Here is a 23,124-nt window from a genome sequence, read left to right as displayed (position 1 = left end):
CCTGTTTGGTGGAAAGGAGTTCTCCTAGGATGAGCTCTCGCCCAGAACCCGTTCCTCTTCTTGCACGAAGCGTGGAGCCCCTAAAGGGAATGTGAATACAGCCTGATGTGTGCAAAACACTGCTTTCTCCCTGGTAATGTTTTCTTTCACAAACATTCCCTCTCTCACAGGTGCCCTTTCTGACAAGAGGAGGAAAGAAAGACCAAGAGCACTGCATGGAGAAAGGGGAATGGGAAAAACGAATGTCACCAAGAGAGTTTCTGCTGCGGGGATTCGGGAAAGCACCTGACTCCAGGTGCCTCTCTTGCTCCTCTCTCTCTCCTTGTCTGTGCAGAGTCTGCGCAGAGTCTGCGCTTGGGAACATCTTCATTGTTGTGCTGGTGGTGACACACCAGTGTCTCCACAGCCCAATGTGTTTCTTTCTGGTGAATTTGTCCAGCTTGGAGATCAGCTAGACTTCCATCAACCTGCCCAGGCTGCTGGCCAACTTCCTGGCTGGGAATAGGACCACCTCTGCTCAGGATTGTATGGCTCAGCTTTATTTCTTTGGATCTCTTGCAGTCTCCGAGTGTTACCTGCTGGCCAACGTGTCCTACAATCAGCGCCTGGCCATATGTCACCCCATGCTCTATACAAGCATGATGAACTGGAAGGTATTTTTGGAGCTGGCAGCTGGCTCTTGGCTTGGGGGAATGGCTAGTTCCACGATCATCACATACTTCTCAAGCCAGTTGAAGTTTTGTGGCCCCAGCCCAACTGACCACTTCTGTGATTTGATCTCTTTGCTGGAGCTCTCCTGCAGTGACACCAGGCTGCTGTAATGTCCGGCCCAGATGTAGGCTTGCCATTTTTGTTCACTCTGGCATCCTGTGTCTGCATTACAGACGCCATCCTGAGGATCCCACTGAGCAAGGGGAGGCAGAAGGCCTTCTCCACCATGTGTGAGAAGCAAAAGCCTTCTCACACATCACTCTGGTCAGCATTTTCTAAGGGACACTTCTTACTGTCTGTTTGCTGCCTGGGACACCTCCACTGAGAAACCTGAACAAAACCTTCTCCTTTTCCTACACCACCCTCACACCCCTGGTCAACCCACTCATCTACAGCCTGAGGAACAGAGACATCAAGCAAGTCTTGAGAAAAACTATCAGGAAAGCTGTGGCCTGCACTGAGAGTGCGCACAAGCTGTGCACCACTGGCTACAAAACATTCCTGTTTCTTCTCAGAACTGTAGGGATGATCTGGAGGGAACATATTGTGTACCAGGTGTATCTCTGGAGGTGCCTGGCTTTCAGAACACTTTCAGAAAGGCGGGGCGGGGGGTGGGGGTGGGTGGAGAGGGACGGATTCTTTTCAGAAACGTGAGTCTTCACTAAAAGGTAGTGGAAGAAAATGTCTTTGCCTTATTCATTTGAGGTAAAGAGAACATTCTTGCATGTGGGAACTGTATACACAAGAAATATAATCTTCCTGTATAAGATGCCAAGAAAGACCATCCAGAAAGCTACTAGGGTAATCAGGCATGTGCATCTTGAAAACTAGCAGTTTCAGCAATCTGGCAGTGCTGCTTGTACAGACTGCTGCTCCAGCCGTGTGCTCTGAATTGTTTTGGGGATTGTGCTGGCTGTGGTGGGGCTAGCCAGTGTGAAATGTGTTCATCTGATTCGTGTCAATATGGAACAATGCTAGGGCCGCATGATGAAATGTGACTTTCTGTCCTACATACCCTTGTTAACCATAAGCCTAAGAAACACAGAGTGGTTAATGTATATAGTTCCCATAAGCCAAAGAAACACAGAGTGGTTAATGTATATAGTTCTTGTATCTTGCAAGGGTTGCCTGACAAATATTCCAAAACTGGTTTTGTTGCTAACCGCATAGTATTAAGCAAAAGAAGTCTATAGGGCGTGTGGAATTTGGATAATGAGGTGGGATTCCTGTGCTCAAAGAGCTGTTAAGACTGCCCTTGCTATCTCTTGTGCGACCCGGGGGAGTGGAGACTCACCCGGCTAACACAGGGTGCAGATAAGGAGGGGGTCCTGTGGAGGCAGGATAGCCCTGCTTATGGTCAGCAAAGACAGTAAGATAACAGGAATGTGAGAGGTCCCTTGTTTCTTTGAAAAGGCTTCGTGTCCGATAACTGACCTTTGCTTCATTACCTGTGAAATGCATATTACAACTCACACCCCTGCATATGCTAATGAAGATTATAGAGGTCATGCTAAACATATATGACTATAGCACTCGTCTCTCCACCCAAATCATGCTACACGTCACATATGGGGGGGGGAACCTAATTCATTTACAAAGACCAACCTTTCCTATGAATATGTAGCAGCAGGAGAAATATAAACCGAAAACAAGAACTGTACGGTGTGCGTCTTGGTGGAGCAGAGACTCCCGGCGCACCCAGCGCTGTTTGCTTGCCTCTATTCATTTAATAAATTGTAAACTTTAATTGCAATCCTATTTGGGGTTGAGTCATTTATCACACCGGGACAAAGGAGCTAGACATGAGATGAAGGGCTTAGAAAAAGAAAAGGCTACTTGGAAAAGATTTCACCCTCCCCCAAGTAGAAGTTCACAGTTCAGTTGCTAAAACTTCTTCATCTCATCTGTTCTTTTTGTTTCGGTTGGTTCTGTTGTTTGGTTTGTTTTTTTTTTTTTTTTAACAGTCATTAACCTTTACTGTTCTTGTTTGCTTAGCATTTGCAAAACCACCACATCTATTTGCAAATTTGTGCCTTCTGGGTGTTTAACAACTTTCTTTGAAAACCAGCCTATTCAGCGAAGGAAAGATACCTGCTCATGTGCCTGCCTGGAATCAGAACCTGCGAGGAGCTCTGGCTGCAGGGAGATCTCTCTGGAGCACTGGCATTTTAGTGCGAGTGAGGTCTGATTCATTGCCAGAAGGCTTATGGACGGTGGTGAACAGCATGTTTCTCAGGTGTCTGGCAAAGCGATGAGTAACACTTTCTTCTGGCCTCAGGTTATTCGGCCTCAGGTTATTTGGTTGCAAATGAGATCTGCTGATATTACCATTCATGCTGTGATCCTCCTTTTAAGACTTTCAGGGCAGGATCTTTTTAAATGATCGCCACAATGCATGCAGTGCACTGCAGCTGATTCCCAGGAGGCTGTCAATCCCAGTACCACGGGATAACTCATGCATGGGCCTTTTTCCTTTCACTTCAGACAGGACAAACCAGATTTCAGATCATATGCCTATTGAAAAACTGAATGCCCTAAGGGCCCAGAGAAATGGGACAGGGATCACCTTCCAAGAGACAAGGGTCTTCTCTGATGCACGGAAAAACCTGATACCCAAGGTAACAACAACGTCCCTCTGAGCTGGCTAGCAGGAAGAGAAAGCTGAAGACAGAACTGGTGATGTTACAAATCTGTAATATAAAAACTCATCTACACAATGTATGTAGGTGAGCAGGCACTTCTTTATTGCAGCGCTGCACGCACAGGGGATCGCTCCACCTAGTGTGCGTGCCTAGCTTCTCCGCTACCAAAGTTATATACAATCAAAGTATACATATTCATCATATTTTCCAAGAAACAATTAACATATTCATCCGATTTCCGAGAACTCATTAATATATGTAAATGCTCGTGACGCATGCGCCTTCAGGTACAGGGGTGGTCGTCTAAGGTCCTCTGGTGGTCGTCCATAGTCTTCCTCATGGTGTCCTTCAGTTGAACTCAATCTTTGCGCATGCTCAGGTTGGTTGCAAAATCCCATTCTTGGAATCTTCTTAAGTTTTCCCCGCTTTACTGACCAGGCCTACAACTTATCATTCTCTTGACAAGCAAATTCTACCTCTTCACAATGCTACATTGTTCATAGCTAGTTTATGATTAAATCAGGGGTAGCTCATACCTAGTTACCCTTATACAGAAAATATATATATAAAAAAAATCTTAATCTTTTATTAATCACTTTCTAGCTTATAAGTTTCTGTCAATTTCCATGCCTATGAATAATCAATGTTTATTTCTATTAATATCTATCGATTGGCATTCTTGATATTCATATCAAGATGGGAGGGTAAAGGGGATTTTTCAAGCAGCATCACTGGTGCATATCAGGTCACACTGTTACAAGACTCAAACAAAACTTTTCTATTCAATTCTTCATCGTTCCATTCTGTTACTGTTAGCTCTTCAGTATGGAACGGCGACTCCCTGGTGAGGTTCCTATGGTTATTGTTTCTAACTTAACAATGCTATCTTATTTATCTATTAATTATATTTAACCTTTTCTATATAATCATATTTTGATTTAAAAAACTCGGAATATTTACAACAGTGATGGGTCTCATCAAATGCCAACTCCCTCTCTAGCTTGACGTACTTTCAGGAGTACCTAGTACTGGAAGGGCACATTCACCATTTGCATACAGATAACGCGGTACTGTTAAAGGTCCTTGAGGCGGGAAGAGGATGCTGCATTTGTCACTGTTCTGCTGTCTACCACACTCTCTGTTTTACTGACATGTTCCTATGGATGGGAAGATTGTTGATAATGGATCTATTTCGGTCTGAGACCTGACCGAAACTAAACCATTAGTGGGAGCAGCAGGAAGAAACAAAAAGGCTGATTAATCCTCCCAGAGTGCTTATGTGTTCTGCTGGCAATCCAAATATCAGTTGCTCGGTCTCCCTGGTACTAATAACAATACTCATAAAAAACATCTGTTAGGCTATGATTGTCTTTACGCATCTTGCATATAAGAGGAGAGGAAAAGCACCATCCTTAATATAGGTGCAGCTAGTAGGAGTAGGGCTTCATCATCCCACCCTTTGTCTGAAGTAAATGTTGAGTCTCTGTTGGTGTTTTCGAGGGCTGTCTCTCTGCTGTGGGCTGGCTGTGGTCAGAGCTGGGGGCTTTCTCCTGTGTAAAGAAGAAAAAGGGGCTGCTTTAAGTCCCTGGGAGTTTGGGATAGGAAAAAATGCTTTCAAGCATGTGACCCAAGGGTAGTGAGACAAATATCTGAGAAAAACCTGACTAATGGTTTGTGAAACTCTGTGACAACAGAATTAATGGGAGTCGGGTTGGGGGTGGGAGGGAAACAACTGTAGGAGCCAAAACTCTTTGGGGTTCTGTTCTTGCAGATGTAAATTTTTGGAACTTCAGTTGGAAGCTGCTGTAGCTGAGCAAGAGCAAAACCAAAATGAGAAAAACTTCTGCATGAAGGCTCTTATTTCAGTTTGCATATCTGTGCAGTTGTGTACACAAAATACACTCCTGGCCTATCCTTCCTGTCTGCTCCTCAGCTGTGTTGCATGTTCGTAATCACTCATCAACCTCCACTCTTCCCCAGTGAAAATATCTTCATTATTTTCTTTCTCTCAGCAGTTAAGGAATGTAATTTTTTAACTCCCAGTGGAAGCTTTCAACTTTGGTGTCAAACAAGTTTCAAAACATTGGCAGAGCCCGTCACCCGTGCCCTCCCACTCAGATCAAGTGGATGTGCTCCTTCTGTGTCAAAGGACTTCCTTGTGAGAGTGAAGGTGAGGTAGAGGGCATGTGGGACAGAGAGCTTCACTTGTGATAATAACAGCCTAAGGTTTGTTGAGTTAATTCAGGAATGAAGCTGCCGTTATGGTATGGCAGTATACTTCAGAAGGAGTTCTCAGAACAGGCAGGTTTGGCTCTTCTGGTCCCACAATCCTTTTGCACTCACTCTACTGTCTTAGCAGCAGCTGTTACCAAAGCCATCTTACCCAGAGGAGGCTGTGTAGACTTGCTCACAAATTTTATTCATCATGACCACCGGAAATGAAAAGAAGCGCAGGGAAAGGAAATATAGATCCTTATATTCATTGAATCCACAGAGCTGACATACTCTGCAACAGCTGATTCATCAGGTCTGTCTGAGAATTTGGGGCTCTTTTCATGACTCTTTACAAGATTCTCATTTCTGTTACTAGTTAAGATGCTCTGTTGTTGTAAATATTCTGATTTCTTTTTTAATAAAAATATGATTATATATATAGAAAAGGTTAAATTTAATTAATAAATAAATAAGTACAGGATTTTTAAGTTAGAAACAATAGCCATAGGAACCTCACCAGGGAGTCGCCGTTCCATACTAAGGAACTAACAGTAACGAGATGGAACGATGAAGAATTGAATAGAAAAGTCTTGTTTGAGTCCTGTGACAATGTGACCCGATATGCACCAATGATGCTGCTTGAAAAATTCCTTACCTTTCCCATCTTGATTCGAATATCAAGAATGCCAATCAATAGATATTAATAGACATGACCATTGATTATTCCTAGGTATGGAAATTGACAGAAAAGTATAATCTAGAAAGTGATTAATAAAAAGATTAAATTATATATATATATCCTCTATAAGGGTAACTAGGTATGAGCTACCCCTGATTTAATCATAAACTAGCTATGAACAATGTAGCATTGTGAAGAGGTAGAATTTGCTTGTCAAGAGAATGATAAGTTGTAGGCCTGGTCAGTAAAGCGGGGAAAACTTAAGAAGATTCCAAGAATGGGATTTTGCAACCAACCTGAGCATGCGCAAAGATTGGGTTCAACTGAAGGACACCATGAGGAAGACTATGGATGACCACCAGAGGACCTTAGACGACCACCCCTGTACCTGAAGGCGCATGCGTCACGAGCATTTACATATATTAATGAGTTCTCAGAAATTGTATGACTATGTTAATTGTTTCTTGGAAAATATGATGAATATGTATATTTTAATTGTATATAACTTTTGAAGCAGAGAAACTAAGCACGCACACTAGGTGGAGCAATCCCCTGTGTGTCCAGCGTTGCAATAAAGAAGTGCCTGCTCACCTACATACATTGTGTAGATGAGTTTTTATATTATAGATTTGTAACACTGTGGTTTTCCATGCTGATTTATCAGGCTGCTTTTTAGAGTTCTGCAGACCTTTTATGCCTTTTAAGTGATCCGTTTTTCCCCTAAAGATTTCACGTTGGATGAGCTGAGTTAATTGCTCCTTCCCAGCTACTAGTCTTTGCACAGTAATGGGCTTTATTAAATGCCTGTGAGCGTGCAGTGGAGCTACCTGAATATCTTCCCTGTCTGGAGCCACTCAGTTTGCTTAACAACAGCACATAGAGAGGTTTAATTATATGCTGAGTACAGACATTGCTGACAGGTATTTACCTCCCTTCCCTCCTCAGAATATATTTGTTATTGGGGATGACAATTTTAACATTGATGGCTTGTTCACGAATGTGAATATATTCTTTCCATTTTTGACTTTTCATTATTCAGAGAACCATTGGTGGCTACTGAATGTAATCCAGGCCCTAAAGAGACTGAGACATGTGGGTATTCTACTCTGTTTTAGGACAAGAAAAAGAAAATATTTCAGAGAAATCTGTTGTCCAAGAAATTTGGACTGTTTGCTCGTATGTGTAATTAGATTGGATGATAGAAGTAAGGGTGAATAGAGACACAATGTGTTGACAATAACATAGTAAGGTATTCCTATCCTAAAGCAAGAAAGGGCAGAAACTTGAATGATTTTTAAGATATACTTAGCAAGGGAAGATCATGATTTCTACTCCCAAGTCAACTTAATGCTTATTTTGATAAGTACAAATGAAAGGACAGCCCCAACATTTGTACTCTATTTTTTTGTAGCAAAACTAAATGCATGAGCATTTGCAATAGCATTTAGCAATAGGTTTAAGATGTGACTCATACGCTCTTTCTCTCATTTAGAACCGCTTGACAACAACCTGTGAGGATGAAAAAGACTAAGGTAACAAAACCCAAGTGATATAAAGTTTAATAAAGCAGAGCTTTAAAATATTGTCTGCATGGTCTATTTTTTGGCATGAAATAATTCCTTGGAAAGAGAGTGAATTCTTAGATAAAGCTACGTCCAGGACAGATTTAAGAAGGCTTTGTACATACAGAAGGTGATATACATTTCAGCTGTGTTTAAATCATAACATTTTTGGATAACTATTGCCATCTAGGTATCCTATTTTCTAGTACGGACAACATGTGGAGAAACGCCTATGGTAAAGGGTAGTTCATGTTGCCTACGTCCAGATGTGGTTAATCACTTTTTGGTGGTACTCTGGGCTTCAAAGTAGGAGCCTACATTAATTTTGACTAGACATCCATCTTTTAGAGGACATAAATTAGGGTAATGGCTCCTGTAGAAACGTAACTGGTAGAGGGAGCATTACCAGTATATATCACTGTTGATCATAAATTCTTCAATCTTCCAGACAGTCTTCTAGTGTAAAAGACATCACTTTTTCAGCTGAAAAGTAACTGAGAAATTAAACAGTAAAACTATTATAAGGATCTCAAACCTCCTGGTTTCTTTAAAATAAACGTTAAAATCAACCAACAAAATGCTTCCTATATTACAAATATATGTGTATATGTAGGTGTGTATAAATATATGGACATGTATATCGATATATTTCCTCTTTCCCATTTGGTAGCTGGCACCAAATCCACTCAAGCTGGTTCCCCCATTAGCTGGCACTTTGTGCAGCACACGTACACATGGATAGAGTGACACTATGCAGAGAAAGAGTTAAGAAAGGATTTAATAAGAAGACAGAAGAGACTGCGGTGATCAGGCGCAGGGCTCAGGCAGACACGCAATTTACACCCCTAACTGTCCACTGCGGTTTGTTCCTCCCCAGGCCTCTTCCCCAAATATTCCTTTGTAAGTTCTCCCCTCGAATACCCCAAGTCCTCAGTTCCTCTTGTCCCCCTTCTCATCAGTTACAAAGCTACAAGGGGGCCTCTCCAAAGCTGTGTCTGGAGTTTCTTAATGGCCTGTCACTTAGTGATTGAAGACTTTTGGTCTTTGCCATTGTCTCCATTATCCCTTGTCTACCAGGTTTGTGTCCCTCTGTGCTCTTGTTTACTGCTTCCCCCTGTACTTATCATCATCTTTGCATTGAAAAGGTCACTGATCAGATAACCCCAATGAAGCAGACCCTCTCATCTTCCACGTACCTTTACGGTCAGCACCTCCAGAAACCCACATAATTCTTAGCAGCTGCCATCTTTCAGCAACATCTTCACATCTGTCATCTCCCCAGAGATGCTGTGTAACTTCAGACTGAAGTGATTGTTTATCCCACCTTTCAGGTGGTCCTCTCAACAGGTCAGGCACTCAGACGGCTCCTTTCAGTCAGACCTGGGACAGGGAATTCTTTCTGGTGGCCTGTCTACCTGAAAGATGCAAATCTTCACTCTGCTGCTGCTGCTGATTTATCTTCTCACTCTCCTGGAGAGCATGGTCATAATTTCCACCATTGAGTTTGACCACCAGTTCCACACTTCAAAGTACTTCTTCCTCAGCCACTCGCCCTTCTTAGATATTCTGTTCACCTTGGTGATATCCCCCAAAATCTTTGTCAGCTTTAGCTTGGAAATAAAGACATTTTAGTGGCTACCTGTGAATCCCAACCTTCTTCTCCATCTTTCTGGACACCTTTCAGTTGCCTTAATCCAACCTGAATTGATGTTAGTGGTCACCTGCAACCTGTTGCACTATATTGTAACTTCAAATGGTTGATCATGCTCCATGTTCATCCTTAGCAGGTGAACGATGGTGTCTCTACCCACACTCGGTGCCACATTATATAAACCAAGCTACCCTTCTGTGCCCAAGAGACTGGACATTTCTTCTGAAACATTACTTTTTTGGCAGAGATCAGCCCATATGTGCATCAGTTGCCTTGTGTTGCAACTAAGTATATGTGTATAAACATCAAATAATTGCGTGTGTGTGTGTATATATATATATATATATATGAAGGAATTAGTTACCACTGTTATGGGAATGTTCAGATGACTGATAAATTAGACCAGTTTCAAACTTTAAAACAGAACTTCACTAGGCTGACATTCATTAATAATACACATTGCCAGTGGTTAGTTTTTAATCATTATCATTCATTATCGCCATCTATTCAAGTGTTACCAATGTTATTCTACGCCTGTTAGTGTCTGACACAACCAAAGCTATTCCCTGGAATTCAGCAAAGTTACTGCTACTTTGATGGCACTGGCAATAGCCTCAGTGCCTCCGTCCACCATCTGAGGAGAAAGTCATGGAAGAAGCTTTCAGGAGGACATTTTTTCCCGAAAAGACAGACTCTTGATCCAATCTATATGCATTTTTAAAAAGGAAGGTAGGAAGAAGCCCATGAATTGTGTATTTTCTTTTTCCAAGGACATTTGATTAATTTTTCCTGTAGATAAATTTAGATTTGCTCCTTTTCAACCTGATATTTCAGCTCTTGGTATTTTTCTCTGTATATCTAGTTTCAAATAAAATAGCAAGACATTTCTTCTAAGTGTCATGGGTTTTTTTAGTTATTTCTTTCTTCTCAGGATTAATTTTCCTCATGAGAAAACTAGGAACAGTTATTAACTCTCCTCTCACGTCAGTATGTTTGTGGAGCTAGTGATGAACTGGTACAGAAGTGGAACTCTTGTTGTGTTTCAGACAGAAATATCTGAATTACTCATTAAATCTTCTGCAAAATCAAGATTCAGAAACCCTTAAAATGATCCCAGTAATTTATACATGGACTTTACCCCGCAAAGTAGGACTCCAGTTCCAATGGCTAGACTCACAGTATACCAACATGACAGACATAATAGTCCTGAATCTTCTCTCACTTCTGTGGAGCAATGTGTTCAGAAAAACAGCTAATGCCCTTTGCTATATTTCTAGCCTTTCTGTGATCAGAGGACACATCTGTGATGGGCAAAGCTGTGCCCACTCACACTTGGTCGGAGGCATTGCCAAGGTGTGATACCCACCGAGATGCAACATCCCAAGCTGGGTCTTGGGGTTGGCAAGCAAGATAAATAGTTTCAAGATTGTGTTTGATCCATGTGACAAAATTACACAAAAGAGCAGCTGGGTTCAATAACGCAGGACTTCCTTTCTGAACCTCCTACTTTGTACAGGGGTGGCCTGATTTACCTTCTCCCCTACCTACTGTTATAACACTATCCTGCTAGGCCACCCTACTTGCACATTTTACAACAACCATGAAAACTCCATGCCTCCCTCAGCAAGATTGGGTCCCTGCTAGAGCAGTAACAATGGGAAGACTGGTGAGTTTTTACATCTACATTATAAGGCCTCCATTAAGCAAGTCCAGTCTTACTGAAAATCCCTTTTATTGCCTTCACTAATACTGTCAGCTAAGATCCTCCAAAGATTGTCTTTGATTTCACCTGGTCCTGCAGGTTCAGGAGCACATATCCTGTTATGTTTTACAAAGGTCTGAAAATGCTCTATTTGAAGTAGCAACCAGTTAAATGAAATGCCATTGCAGGTATTATGCTGAAGTCTAGAACAGAGACACACTTTGTAAATCTACTAATATTTCTAGTTTCTCTCTAGGAAATAAATACGTAAATATTTCCAACCATACCCAAGCTTTTACTAGCAAGAGTTAAAGGGAAAAAGGGAATGGTTGGTTTTGTGGTTAATTGTACTGATGTGGTGATGTGAACTGCTCACTATAGAGAGTAACAACAGCATTTTAATGCTTGCTTTGCACACATAAGACACACTCTTAGACTGATTTGTAGTTTAGTCTATGACCTAAAAGTGTGTTCACAGAGACACTAACTAATGACTGAGCTCATGTTTTCAAGTGTTTGCTAAAATCCTGGCCTGCATCTGTTGCCAAAACAGCTTCAAGTGATTTTTTTTTCTTCTTTCACTAGACACATTAAATGCTTCACTTCTGTGCAAGAAAAATAGTTTTGAAGAATAACTGGAGAAACTTTTCAGGCTTTACTAGTTCCGGACCATTCAATTAGTACACTTTAGTAAGTTTTCTTAGGCTTGGCAAGTCTAAAGAGAAATGATGATCCCACAGTAATTAAAACTTTTGTAGTTTTCATAATTAGCATCAGGGAAGAAACAGGTGATATGTTGAATGATCCACTTTTATTTTTCTTTTGGACTTACATGATTATGACAGGCCTAAAATGACAAACATATTTTTACGCAACCATTTTGAGAAACCAGAAAAGGGAGCTGTCTTTTCAGCAAAAGCCAAAGGGTTATTTTCCTGAGTAAAAGTAATAAATAACAAAATACCTGATTTTATTATAAAATAATATTTTCTTTTTATTCTTAAAATAAAATAGTCTTTTCAATTCAGACTCAAAAATGAAGGTGCTATAAACAATACTTGCAATTAACAGGGTCCACCACAGAGGTCAAACAAAACAGCGAGGCTAGGAAAGAAAATTCATCTGGAAAGAGCTGGTTGTAAGAAAGTCAACATGACCTTCATGCCCAGAATCTTTTTAGACAAGCCTAACCAGGAATGGCCTCAGCTGCAGGTGACAATGGTAAAGAACAAACAGGAACTTGAAAAGCATGAGGTTTTCTTCTTCTGAACTCAGGTTTCAGATTTTAAAAGTGGCCACCCTGAAAATCTTCCTAACAACTTTGGAATTACAAGGTGTTCCAAACCAAGTGTGGAGATTTTCATTTTATTGTATGTTTAAAGTTCAAGGGATTTCCCACTAGATTAAGTTGAATATATCTCCACCCAAGGCCCCCAAAAGTGCAAATACCATCTCAACCCCTAGACTCTCAGTGCTCTTCCAGAAGGTGACAGATTTTTAGAAGATCTTAATTAATTAGTATTCAAAGTCTGTACTTCCCACGGAAGGCAAAACACAACACAACACAACCATTACAAGGCAAGGGTTCAGGCAGTAAGCAAATATATATGCCTTAAACTATCCCACCACCCATCAGGCTCCCTGACAGAATAACAACGGTTCATTTCTCCGAAACGGAAAGAAAAATTCCACTAGCACACAAACAGAATAAACAGAGCTTGTAAACTGAAGTTTGCAAATCCACAGCACTGACCACTCTCTAGATCAAATAAAAACTTCTGTCTTCTGTAACCTCACCCAGTGTACATTCCTGTGGCAAGTTCAACTTGCTGCAGTCCATCTTCATATACCAATATGGTCCTTCTCCTCTTATTCTTGCCCTCCTAAATCACTCTTGCAGTTCCAGTATGGTGTATATCGGATGCCTGGTTCTCTTTTCAGAACCAGCTGCTACATTGCTAAAGTGTACTGAAGACTCATCTTCCACCAGTTTTTGTCACACATGCAAAACGTGAGTTTCTTTACTTTTCACTTGTCATCAGACTCAGAATTGTTCTGTAAGAACTGCACATGGAGAAATATTTCTGCAAGGCTTCTTGAACCTGCCTGTTCCTCAGACTGAAGATGAATGGGCTGAGCAGAGGAGATAACACCATGTTGAGAATAGCTACCCCATTGCTGATGATAAGCCCACCCATGTATATAGGCTTAACATAAACAAAAATGCAACTCCCATAAGAGATGGAAACAATAATAAGGTGAGATGCACAAGTGGAAAAGGCTTTCTGCCTCCCTGAAGCAGATGAAATGTGCAATACAGTGGAAATTATATTGGCATAAGACAGGACTGTGATAATAAGACTGCCCAGGAGAGAAAAAACAGCTATTGAGAAGTTAACAAAATCTAAAACAGGTGTTTCCATGCAGGAAAGTTTTACCAAAGGTGCACTGTCACAGAAGAAATGGTTAACATTTTGGTTACAGGGTAACTGGAAGACAACAATTGATGGGCCAATTAGAAGTACAAAACTCAGCCCCCATGAACCAAGCACTAATAAGCCACAAAGCCCATTCCTCATTATGTTGGAGTAAGACAAGGGGTGGCAGATGGCTACATTGCTGCCAAGAGAAGAAACTCTGTCATACCAAAGATGAAATATAAAAAAAATTGAATACAGCAACCAATCACAGAAATTGTCTTTTCTCCTGATGCTAGGTTGAACAAGGCCTTAAGAATGACAGAGAAAGTGAAACCAATTTCCAAGAGTGAAAAGTTCCAAATAAAGTAATACATAGGCACATGGAGCTGACAGTCCATGATGCTGATGACGACAATCACTAAGTTTCCAATTATAATTGAGATGTAGATGATGAGGAGAACCACAAAGATAAAGATCTGCAACTTCCTGTCAGCAGTGAAACCCACAAGGATGAAATTCTTGACCAGGGTTTGGTTTTCCATTGCAACATTTACTTATGTGCCTCATGCTGTGAATAACTGGGGGGGAGAAGAGAGGGAGGAGTCAATGCTGTATTTTAAATTTAAATGTATACGAAACATGAATCAGCAGAGAACTGAAAGGGAAATGATTCTCTAACATGAGGCATGCTATCAATAAACTACTCAAGACTTTTGTTTTCTTTTCCATCAGTACTAGCTTTTTGTTTATTCCTGATATCAAAATATCAAAAATTATACAGCTACTGTAATTCATAATAGCACTGTACAACCAAATTCAATCTTCAAAAAGAAAGCTGAGAGAACTAAAATAAGATTTCAAAATAAAAACATGTCACTGAAGTCAGTTCCTACTAATCTCTTCCAATTTCTTTCCAATCTAAGAAAACTATGACAAAGTTTAAGGGACAAGAAGAGATCCTATTTTTGCTGAGGCTTCTAAACTCCGTGGTATATTTGAAACTAGAGGTGTTGCAAGAAAATAAATTCACTTTCCTAGGACTCTGTTTTCAAAAATTTTCACATGAATAGTGAGTTAGTTACATTTGTAACAAGATGAAAGTCAGGGTTTAAATCTAAGATGTTTCATACTCCTGAGCCATTCTAATGCACTAGCTAAGTCTGAGCTCTCTCTCTTCTTCAGGCATATTCTCCAACAGCAAATGATGAAGGCTTTTAAGTAACTGACAAAGAATAAGGGAGAGGCAAGATATCTACCCTGGGACAGCATGGAGTTTTGTAAATGTAAAAGCCACCACTGGATTAGCACATTAAATTCTCTAATTACTGTTCTTTCTAGACTGTGATCACTGTCAATGTATTCATGCATGAAGGTGAACAGTAGGTCTCTCTAAAAGTGTGGTTTCATTCTCTGGTGAATGGGAATGTATAAAAATTTGAGTTAGCAGAATGGTTCCCATTCTTCAGAAACCAAAACATGTGGGACCTTGGTACTCAGTACTAGTTCACAGGCATTAGCTAGCTAAATTCTGACTAGTTTTACTAACACCAATCTGAACTTCTTGGTATCAGCTAAATATATATGTTATATGGAATGTTTTATTATCATCACTGTTGCAATATTGCTCCTCATTAATTATTTAAAAGAAAAATAGGTGGGGTTTAGTTAAAGATGATAAAGAATGAAAATGCAAAAAAAAATCATATTATCGGAAAAGGTGGGAGGAGAAGCCTTCTTGCAACAAACTTTACTGATAATGATGACTCAATTTATTACATTGACTGAGTGAAAAATAAACTATGTGGAGCTTGCTCCCCAGATTGTTCTTTTGTCAAATTCAGTCCACAGTGCAAAACTCAAATCTTTTCAGGCAAACATAGCTCTTTCAAATATCCAAGAACTATTTCCTCCTCTGTCCTGTCCTCCGTAAAATGTCTTTACAATCTTCACCATCTGTATTTTAATTGTTCTTCTCCCTGTTAAACCAGTTCCACACAACATCATAAAAGACAATGACAGACAAGGTAATAATCCTAGTGTCGCCCGTTAAGTCTGTTCAGTGAAAGCAGTTGCCTGATTCTTCAGAAACTTCAGTTTCTTCACTCCAAATCACAGGAGCAGATTATGTCGGTGACACCATCTGTTATTACCATCTAATAGGTAGACTTCTAGGAGACCAAATACCTGTTTGCATGTAGTAGTTCACAAGTAATGGAGCACCTCCAGGTGGCAACTCAGCCCAGATAGTTCAGACACCTGTGTTAGGAAGTTGCATCATTCTCAAGAGGTGCTGATTGATTGTACATATTGATTCTAAAGTAGCTTACAGCTAATTTACAGATTTCTGCAAACAAGCCAAATCACTTTCCTGGATTACACAGACAGTTCTGCAGAGACTGATTAGGCACAAGTGACAATGCAACTCAATCTTCAGTGCAGCTGACACGCATATAACTCAAGGCCCCTGGGCTCATTTCTTCCTTTGGATACCAATGAACAGCAACATTGGAGTGACTGCTGTATTCATACATGCCTCACCTACTTCCCTTGGTGCACGATGACAGGGGAGCTGTGCCATTAGACCCATATGTACTTCTGTCAGGAGGCCTCCTCTGAAAGAAAGGTTAGGCATTAGTTCCCCAGAAGCTCCAGGTGAGACAGTGGCTACATGATGCTAATTCAAATGAGTTGCACACTGATCTGGTTAGTACCTTGAGCCCAGGTCTGTAACATCAAAGCCAGATTTTTTTCATATGGAATGAGGGCAAAATAAGAACTTTTGTGCAAATCTTTTTAGGCTGGAAACAAAAGTTTCTTCTTGAAAGAATTCATAAAGGACTTGGGTCCCTGTGGTCCAGATCTACAAAAGCATATTAGAAATCTGCAACCCTCTGATTTCAAATGCCTTTGTTAATCTCGATCACTAAGCTGTTGGCATATTAAGACCAAACAACAACTCTTCATACTTCTCTGTTCAAGGAAAAAGTTTGTCTGTTGCCATATATTTAGACTGTGAATGTTTTGTGGCAATCAATTAAAAATGGGTTTGTTCTAGATATATGCAGGGCCAAGCCCAATGAAATCCTAACTCCAAAGTTACTATTGATCGTTAGTAGTATACTAGTATAGTATAATATTACTGTAAGAGATTGACAGTTTACCATGAATCATTTACTTGTAAGAAAGCAAACTCCCACATTTACAAGTGGACAAGTTTTGCATCCAATTGCAGTTACACTGGAGTACGTGTCCAACTGATTCAAACTTTTATTTGTCTAAATCTGTAACTAGTCATAGATAAATAGTAACAATAATGATCTGGTAGATTTTTTTCCTGTCTGTTCCACAAACACATTTGAAGTTTTAAGAATTCCCCTTACCTGGGAATTACACCAAGATCTCAAAAATAATAAAACAGAGCTACCAGGCCCACCTTCAGAGAGCCCGATGTTTACTGAACTCCTGCAAAGAGGTGCAAATCCTTTCCTGCCTAGTTGAAAAGAATGTCTTACAGCTGATTGCCATTCCATTAAAATAAACATTTGGACTTTCCTATTGTTCTCAAACTTTCCTGTAAGAACTTTCCTACTTTGTGTAAATTGGTAAACATTCAGAGAGATGGGAGGAGTGGGGAGACCAGTATAATCTCGTGTAAATTTTCCTGAGATGCAGAAGAGCAAGGCTCGTGCTATCCCTCATCTGACACGAATGCCGCAATGATTGCTCCATTAGTTATTCTATGGTATGTAATATGACTACAATTCTTTGTGGGCAAACCTTCATTGTCCCGAAAGCACAGTGCTCCTTCTGCATGACTTGTGTGGCAAGGTGCTAAATGACAGCTAGTCTCAGCCACCAGCAATATAGTTACCCTTTATAGTTAAAGGAGGACATGATCTGTAGATGTCTTTTACTGCATAGAAGTGTAAGGCCTACGCTGGTTCCTGTTGATTTCTGGCAAAGTTAGAGAGAGAAACATTATTGCACCATGTAGAAAGGCATTTAGGCACTGTAGTACTCAGCATTGCAGCATGCAAAAGTATCATTGTCTGAAACTGAAGTTCACAATACTAAGATATGTCTGCCCCTTATGTTGAGTATTAACCACATAAATCTACAGTGCATGGTATATGTGCAAACTGAAAGGGTAATGAAGCACAACACAGCGAATAGAAATCTTACAAAAATTTTCATTGAATTTAGATGTTGACAGCACTCCAGACCCCTCCTTACTTTATATTTTATTGATCCTCAATGCCATGAGATGGCCTGTTATATCCACTGCTTCAATTTTAATGTGTTCAGCTGGGGAGCACAAGACAAATCCTGTTCTTTTTGTTTTACCATGGTCATTTGGGACGCTTTCTCTGGCATGTTCATAGATGGGTCTACTGGGTATTGTTAGCTGAAAGCATTAAGTTGTTCTATTCAGCTCCTCCTCCTTTTGTTCCAAGGAATAAAAGTAAAGACATTACCTGTTGTTCTTAATAAATGCATTAATGATGCTTAAAGAGAGACTCCACCTCTTTCCTTCCTTCATACTATACTTTTATTCTACCTATTCATTCACCCACCTAGTAAGTCCTTTGCTTTGATTCCTCCGTTCTAGATCACAGGGAAACCATTAGCCACGTCCATCATTCCAGTGCTGTTATTTCAAGGTCACTAGATTGGGTGGACAGCCATAATAGCAGTTGTCATCCTAAATGAAATGAAGTATCCATCCAGCTGAGTTCTGTTCTCTCTGCAAAACAGGCTAGAAGAAATTGCTCCAAAGGTATGTACAAGATTTGATTATGGAACTTTTTTCCTTTGAGTGAGTTTTTCTTTGCTGGCTTCTCTCATCTCATCTACCTTGTCAAAGGTAGAAGCTTACAGGTTGGACTCATCTGACTCATGGAGGTATCTATATATATTCATCAGTCCCAAATCTCCTTAAAATATTCAGATACAGGCAGTAGAGACCAGGGTGTAATTCATCTCTGCCTGGTCAACAAAAATACATTATATAAACCACTTCCAGGACACTAATTTGTAGACTCACAATTTGTGTAGTCTGCATTTACCATAAAGAGAGGCAGAGGAAACTACATCCGATGTGAAGAATGTCTTTTTATGTGATGTTTCTCTGTATCAATAGAGTTGTCTCTCAAAACTGTACATTTTTCATGTATAGTTGATTCTGGCAGTTGTTTCTCTGTCATCATGTACACTTACTATCACAAACATCAGTCTGTCTAAACAGTTACAGGAAACACAGTGGCAGCACAATGATAATTTCTTAATTCAGATGATAACCATTAAGGTTACCAGAAAGATCATAAACCTCTATTATTTGCACTGTTGGAACGCTGTTCTTTCTTGGTATTTTACTTGCCTGCTCCAGTGTCCCTTCAAGCAGCATTTGTCGGGCACTGCATAGACAGCAATAGAGATGGTAAAGCATTTTGGGGGAGATGTGTGTATGCAAACTGAATTTGAGTCGTTTATGTACTGAAAAAATGGATGAGTAACAGCAGATTGGCTGACTAAGGAATAGCTGTCCAGAAAATTATGTGGGAGTCCTAGTGCCCAGTAAGTTGATGTAAAGCCAGCACTGTGCCCTTTCATTGATGAAGGCTGGCAACACCAGGCTGCATTAGCAAGAGTGCATCCAGTGCGTAAATGGAAATTGTTGTTCACCTCTAATTGGCAGTAGTGGGGCCAGAAACAAGAAAACAATGTTTGGTTTGCCCTCACACTGCCCAGTACAAGATTAATGTGGAGGAAATCGAAGGAACATCAGAAGAGACCATCTTCTTAGAGTTAGGGTGCTGGAAGACTGAGCATATGAGGAGAGAGACAGTGAGAACTGAATCTGTTTTGACTAGAAAAGTGAAGGCAAAAATGAGGCTGGAGGGGGCAGTTCCTGGTATCTAGCATCAGTTTTCAACTCTTTAAGGGAGGTTATAGAGAAGATGGAGTCACACTTCTCTCAGAGGTGCACCTTGAAAGATGAAGAGGCAATCTGATAAAACTGCAGCATGGGAAATTCTAACTAGATAGGAGAAAAAGAAATTCCTTTGAGCATTTTTAAGACTGGACCAGTAACCCACAGAGGTTGTGGGATCTCCATCCTCTGACATGGTCACCAGTTTAGTAGGCAAGACCCTAAGTAATATGACCTAATTTTGAAGTTAGCCTAGTCGGAGCAATGGGTGGGACAAGACCTCCAAAAGTTCCTTCCAAACTAAGTTATGACAGTTTTTAGATTCCAGGCACAAGCTTCTACTCCATATTAATGAGACAGTGGAAATCATCCTGTCAATAAAATCTATATTTAGAAGGAAAGAGACATCCTGTCTTAGAAGTCCCCCCTCCCAGAGTTCAATTAATGATACCTACCAGGTCTAAGAAAACATTTGCATTGAAATACATTTTTCTGTTTCATTATTCATGTAGGAAATTCATTCCAGCGAATCAAAAAAATGTCTAAACTTGGATATTGTGCATGTTCCAAACAGGATACATTGTACATGTCAAAGACACAGTAAAAAATTAGATCTGTTCAACTAAAATAGAACTGTTTAGTAGTATAAATGATTCTGCTATTAAAAAATATATTCATGTAAGAGTCCTAGAAGACTTCTTTTACCTAGAAACAGTAAAGTTTAGGGTTATTAACATACAAAATTCCCAATCCAGTCTGCAGTAGCTCTTCTTTCAGTGAGAAGCTCATTATACAAGCTACTTTCAATGTCCATGGATAAACAATGGTATGTTCTTTTAAAAGACAAAGGACACAAAAGACTGAGTTTTGCATATGGAGTGCTAGATGATGTTCAAAGTGGTATAAAAGTACCACAGAACTGAAAATACTAGTCAAATGCAATCTGACAAGAGAGGGACGGACAGAAATGTGCAGGAGGTGACCCAACACCACCTTGTCTCCACACTGAGACTTATAGCAGCAATACCCATTGCTCCCCTTTTCAAGTGCCAAAAAGAGCAGGCAACAAAGTTGATTTTCATATACTGTACATCACTGCTGGGCTGAAGAGACATCCTCGCCAGGGGCCAGCTGGCTACAGAGATCAATAGTTTAGAAATCAGGCATTTCGCAATGTCTGTAAACTATGCTCAAGGCATGTAACAGTTAATTATTCTGGGTTATAGAAAGGCTGGCCATATCTGTTTAAAACTCCAGGAAAGCAGATGAGTTCTTACAAGAAACAGAGAGAAGCAGGAGAGATGAAGGACAAGAAAAAAGATAAATAACTGTAAATGTAAAGAAATGTAATGTAAATGTAAATGTAATGTAAAGAAGTATTCAAAGAAGACAGAAACAAGCCAAGTCATAAAGATGCAAGGAATGGCTCTATTCACTCAATACATGTAAGTCATCATAACTTGCAGAATTAAGAGATTAGGTTTCAGTTAAAATTCTGCAGGTAGGTCCAAATTAAAAAGACATATATATAAAAATGGCAGCTTTACTGACTACCCCTAAACTGATCATGTTCCTTCTCTGATACAAATTTTATGACAATTAATACACAAAATAAGAAATATAGGAGTTAATATTTTACTTTTGCCTAATGACCACTAAGGAGGGCACCTCAAACATTGCTGCAATAAGGAAAGGACTGGAAAGAAATCAAAACAAATAACTGATTGAATTGCTCAGCGAGAGTTAAAATGTCTCATACTTGGAGAGGTGAGTGGAAAGCAGACCTTTACTGCTTGAGGGAATTTAACAGGAACCAATGCTGGCTATCCAAAATAATACGTATTTCTTGAGAGCAACAGATACGTGGCCATCTGTAGGCCACTACGCTATGTAAGCACAACAAACATGGAAGTATGTGCTCTGCTTATCTTGTCTTGGCCAGGGCACTTCCTCCTTATTCTTGGCCCAGAGAGTGTGCTTTTCCAGATGTCCTTCTGCAGCCTAGATGCCATTAACCTTTTCTAGCCATTAACCAATGGTGATAACTTGCTATTACTCAGACTTCCCTGCAGGGACACAGAGCTCCTGAACTACCTGAGTTTCTTGACAGCTGAGTTTTTTTCTCCTGGATAGACTCACCATCACTTTTGTGTCTTATATTAACATCATCATTACTGTAATATATTTGGCTTCAGGAAAGACAAAATGCCTTCTGCACCCGCACCTCAGCTCACTGTGATAGCTGCCTCTTCATGTGACCTAAATCCACACAGAGCAGAAGAGCACCTCAGCAAAGCTGTCTCTGTTTACAACACTGTTTTTTGTCTCCTGTTCAACCATTTCATCTACAGCATTAAGAACAGGCTCAGGATACCCAGATGTTGCTGGTTGGAACAGAGAGAAAATGGCTGCTTAAAGAAGCATTTGACCCAGACTTGAACCTTATACAGGAAAGTGAAAAGTTCAGAGGCAAAAATCTTTTTTATGTGTTCAGCCTTAAATTACCATGTTAAAGCCTTTTCATCCTCCTTTCTCCCAAGACTCCCCCTTCTTCTCACGAATTGCTCTGATAAGAAGACTGTTTCCTTATCAAGTGCTCCAACACCAACCCCCTTGAAGGACTGGAGAGATGATAAATGCCAGAGGGAACACCAGCAGGCGATACCTCCACCACCTGTGCAGTCTGTGCCACCAGTGACATCACAGGCACAGACACCAACCGTGTGCTTCCTCCTGCCCTATTGACTACTCAGGCTCCAGTGACCTCACAAACACTGACTCAAGTCATGTGTTTTAGTTTAGTTATTGCTTTGGATTATTTTCTTTGGGTTTCTGTAGCATGATCTGCAAACTGTAGCTTTTAAAGAAAGTATTTGCTAGCAGCATGGCTCCTGTTCAGCTCTTGTTATGACAGAATTGTAATAATAAAGTTTGTTGAAAATAAATTTACTGGCAATCCAAATATATAAAGTCAAAAAGTGCTGATGATCCAAATAGAAATAAAGTTGTTATTGTAACTGAAAACTAGACGCAAGTGCTGACACTTGTCGTCTGCAATAAGAAGTTATATTCAAAGAAAAATAAGAGATGCCAGAGTGACTAAGCATGACCAAGTCCATTGATTAGGAAATGCAAAGACAATAAACAGGATTTAAAGCAGAAAGCTGTATGTTACCAGTCCAAAGGGATTGGTCTCTTGTTGGGGCAAACATAAATCTAACTTCTTACCTAACTGTATATAAAGAACCAGATAGGTAGAAGATCAGAAAAACATTAAAAAACCATACAAACCACAGACTATGCCAACTTGTACATACGTTACAGCACAGTAATTACACACTGCTGTGATCAACCCCAAAACTACTTCCTAGTGGTGGGTTAGCAGCAGACACTGGACCTCACACTTGCATGGCCCAACTGCTGTTCCAAAGGTCTTGTCCACAATTCTGTTTCTTTTCTTAATCTATTTACCAACCCTACTTGGGGAAAAAACATATCAGAAGTAAAGGTTCATCAGGGAATTTGCATGAAACATATAGGGCTGGTTGTCTGCAGTTGTTGATAGATGGAAAAATCTGTTAAGAAGAATCCAGTAAACCAAACTGGCCACATAT

The 23,124-nt window shown here is 40.2% G+C and overlaps 1 pseudogene; it reads right to left on the bottom strand.

The window, feature by feature from the left end:
- Positions 1–13,182: 13,182 nt before the first annotated feature.
- Positions 13,183–14,123, bottom strand: LOC104251510 (olfactory receptor 6E1-like; annotated as a pseudogene).
- Positions 14,124–23,124: the final 9,001 nt, after the last annotated feature.

This window comes from Gavia stellata, chromosome 28 (assembly GCF_030936135.1).
Source record: "Gavia stellata isolate bGavSte3 chromosome 28, bGavSte3.hap2, whole genome shotgun sequence".
Taxonomy (NCBI): Eukaryota; Metazoa; Chordata; class Aves; order Gaviiformes; family Gaviidae; genus Gavia; species Gavia stellata.
The sequence above is the reverse complement of the archived record's forward strand: the minus strand, read 5'-3'. Positions and strand labels throughout refer to the sequence as shown.